Genomic DNA, 4,197 nt, shown 5'->3' on the forward strand with positions numbered 1-4,197 from the left:
CAGCATTCAGGAAATACAAATCAAAACCACACTGAGATACCATCTCACTCCAGTCAGGATGGCTAATATCCAAAAGACTGAGAACGATAAATGCTCGAGAGGTTGCAGAGAAAAAGGAACTCTCTTACACTGGTGGGACTGCAAAATGGTGCAGCCTTTATGGAAAATAGTTTAGAGTTTCCTCAAACAACTACAGATAGATCTATCATATGACCCACCTACTCCACTGCTGGGAATATACCCAGAGGAATGGAAATCATCATGTTGAAGGGATACCTGTACTCCAATGTTTATTGCAACACTATTTACAATAGTCAAGAGTTGGAACCAGCCCAAATGTCCATCATCAGATGAGTGGGTATGGAAAATGTGGTATATCAACACAATGGAATACTACTCTGCTATAAAAAAAAAAATGAAATACTATCATTTGCAGCTACATGGATGGACTTAGAAAAAATTATATTAAGTAAAATAAGTCAGGCACAGAAAGAGAAATACCACATGTTCTCACTTATTTGTGGGAGCGAAAAATAAATAAATAAACACACAAACAAACAAAGGGGAGGGAAGAAGATACAATAATCACAACAATTCCTTGATCTTTTTAAGACAAGTGAACAGATATGACGTAGGGGGGAGGGGAGAGAGGGAGCGGTGGGGAGGGGAGAGAGGGAGCGGGGAAGAGGAACGGGTAAAGGGTCATGAAAATCCGACTATAATGTATATTGAGAAGTTAAGAAAACAAAAGAAAAGAAATAGGAGCCTATTGCAGAGACTGTTAGCACTGGGTGATAGAGTTTGGATATGTTGTCCCCCACAAAGCTCATGTCAAAATCTGATCCCCAACGTGGCAGTGTTGGGAGGTGCTTGGGTCATGGGGAAGGATCCCCCATGAATAGATTAATGCCCTGGGCGGGGCAGGGTAGCAAGTGAGTTCTCAGAGTGAGTTCTCGCTCTGTTAATTCCCACGAGAACTGTTTGTTTAAAGGACTCTGGCACCTACCCCCACCTTGCTTTCTCTGGCCATGTGATCTTGCACCCACCAGCTGCCTGCCACTTTCCACCATAAGTAAAAGCAAGCCTGAGGCCCGCACCAGATGCAGCAGTCCCAGAATCGTGAGCCAAATAAACCTCTTTCTTTATAAATTACCAGGTCTTAGGTATTCTGTTATAGCAACATAAAAACGGACTAATGCACTGAAGGAGTGTGAGAAATTATCCTCCAACCCCCACTCCCCCAACAACCCCCTCTTGTTGTCTGGCCTAGATTTTCTGGGAAGCTACAGAGTATGCAGACATTGTGTTCCCTTGATTTATAGCTCATTTTTTAATGTCTTGGGTGGCCAGAAGCTTTACACACACTATTGTTTTCCTTGTCTTTAACCTTAATATGATTTCTCTCAGAGAAGAATTCGGGAAAGAGGGAACAGGAAGAGGCTACTAAAAGGAAGAAATCTCCTGTTCCCCTTCTCTTAGTTACCCAGACTTGGGATCTCAGTCCATGCCTAGGAAACTGAAGGGAACATTATCTTCTTAGAGTGGAAAGTTCATCTTAGACCAGCCTTGCAAATATCAAAAAGTTTAACAGCCCCCCAGATGTCTAATTCAAAAGTTGTCACTGATGGAAGTACAGTCAATCGTCAGTATTCGAGGATTCTGTATTTACAAATTCACCAACTCATTAAAATTTATTTGTAACCCCAAATCAATACTTACGGTTCTTTCATGGTAAATCACAGATATTCAAAGAGTAGCGAAAAATGTGTCACCCACACACGTTCCCAGCCAAGGCTCAATGAGGTGATGCTCTGTCTTCTTGATTCAGCTCTTAAACTACAAACAAGTGTCCTTTTCAGAGCCTATGTAGTGCCACGTTTTTTGCATGTTTGTGTCATTTGTTGGTGATTTCACTGCTTACAATGGCCCCAAGCGTAGTGCTGAAGTGCTGTCTATTGCTCCTACGAGCAAGAAGTTTATGATGTGCCTTATGGAGAAAATATGTGTGTTAGATACGCTCCGTTCAGGCATGAGGTATAGTGCAATTGGCCGTAAATTCAATGTTAGTGAATCAACAAAATATATTAAACAAGGTATCTTTAAACAGAAACACACATACAACATGGTTATGCGTTGATTGGTAGATGAAAACGTTGTGAGCAGAGACTCAAAAGGACCTAAACCTGTATTTCCCCTGGGAGCAAAGATTTGGCACCCACTAATTCAGTGTTCACAGCAACTTTATAGAACATAATTGCCGCAAATAATGAAAATCGACTGTAAATGTTTTTAAGTAAAGGAGTTCTGAGTTAAGCTGTTTTGATAGTTCTTCCCATGCAACGTTCTCTCTGGGCTTGCTCCTCTTGTATCTTTTGAATTGGCAGTCTCTCTGCTTGGTAACATTCAGCAGATGTGCTCAGGAAAAGACAAGAGAAGGAAAGGATGATCATTCCTCAGTGTTCATTAGCAGGAAATCATCCTCATCTGTTTAATATTGTTCAGGGGAGGAGTTATGTTGGTCAGGCACAGGCATTAGCATGTGGACTAAGGAAGAGAAATTAAATCCCTAATTGGGCAGATAGGTGCCAACATCCTGTTATTAAAAAAAAAAAAAAAAAAAAGGAAAGAAAATGCCGTGCCCTTTCCAGTTGACCGACACGTAGAATCTAGCACAGAAGATATCCAGACAATAATAAATGAAACAGGCCATCTTCATTAGCTACCTGACATGAAAGGACACTTGCCTCAGAAAAGGGAGACCTATGACCCTATTTCCTGAGTCACCTCTCCTGCGTCATGTAAAGGACAAGGGTTGTGGAATCAGACAGACGTAGACTTAAAGCCCATCTGCCCGTTTCACTGGCTGTGCAAATTTCAGCCTCAGTTTCCTCACCTGTAAATTAAGGGCTAATAATATCTCCTTCAAGGGGATATTGAAAAGATGGAGTGAAATTGGCGCTTTTTGCAATCCCTGGTTCTTCAATGGTGCTGACTTTTTTCACTAGTGCATGTTTATTTGTGAATAACATGTCTGTGAAACTCTTCTCCTGGAGAAGATAGGATCCTGTGTCAATGCTTCAGTTCTTTAGCAAAGTTTGTGCACCCACTACTACTCATCAAGCCGCCTGCGGTGTGGGAGAGGCAGAAATGTAGAGCTCATACAACCAAGTTCTGAAGGAACTCTAGTGTCGATGGTGCTATCTTCATATCTTAAATAATATGTCTTAGTATCTTATATATTCCTAATGTATGAAACAGTGATAAGAGACTAAAAGAATCAGGTCTAGCACTGTAAAAATTCCATAGAAGATATTATTTGCACCTTAGTGGAGGTAGGGAGGTCCAGGAAGGCTTCCTGGAGAAAGCGATGCTCCATCTAGGCCTTGGTAATGAGATTCAGAGTAGCACAGATAGGGTGAGAAAGGGGGAAGATGGGAGAAAAAAGCAGGTAGCTTAGTTTAGGCAGGAGCAAGTAGCTAAGCCCTGAGGGCCTTAATGGAAATCATGTAGTGAAAATAGATTGGGTTAAATTTTTTTCAACAGCTCATCTCTCACGCAAAATCCTGTCTTGCTTCTCCTGCTTTTTTCCTTAATGAAGTTGGAGGAATTTTAAAATTTATTTTCTAAAGTACGTAAATACTGAATGTTCAATTAGCAAGTTTTAAAAATCCAAACAAACAAAATAAAATGAAAATGACCTATATTCCTATCTCCTAGAGATAACTACTGTTTTTGTTTTGGCAGCTTGAGGGTACAACGGTCAAACCCTGGACCTTGGTGTTATCAACACCATGCACTAACCAACTGAGCTAACCAACAGCCCAACAACTATTGTATTTTGAAGAATCTCTTTCTAGAATGTTATACAAGTATTATTTGTATGTTATACTGGCCATATTTACAAACTAGGACCATATTGCATATGTTTTATTGCTTGCTTTTTATCACTTGGTTAACATATTGCAAACATGTTATCAGTGTCAATTAATATGGAGTGGTATCATTACCTTTAACAACCGTACGCTATTCTGTTGAATGGATGTAACATAATTTATTAAATCCTCCCTTTCTTGAAGAACTCGTTACATGTCTGTGTGTGTGTGCTGTTTTTTGGTTTTTTGGTATTTTGGGGTCAGTGCAGGGATTCGAGCCTGTGACTTTGGTGTTATAACACCGTGCTCTAACCAACTGAGCTAA

The sequence above is a fragment of the Cynocephalus volans genome, chromosome 17 (genome assembly GCF_027409185.1).
Source record: "Cynocephalus volans isolate mCynVol1 chromosome 17, mCynVol1.pri, whole genome shotgun sequence".
NCBI lineage: Eukaryota > Metazoa > Chordata > Mammalia > Dermoptera > Cynocephalidae > Cynocephalus > Cynocephalus volans.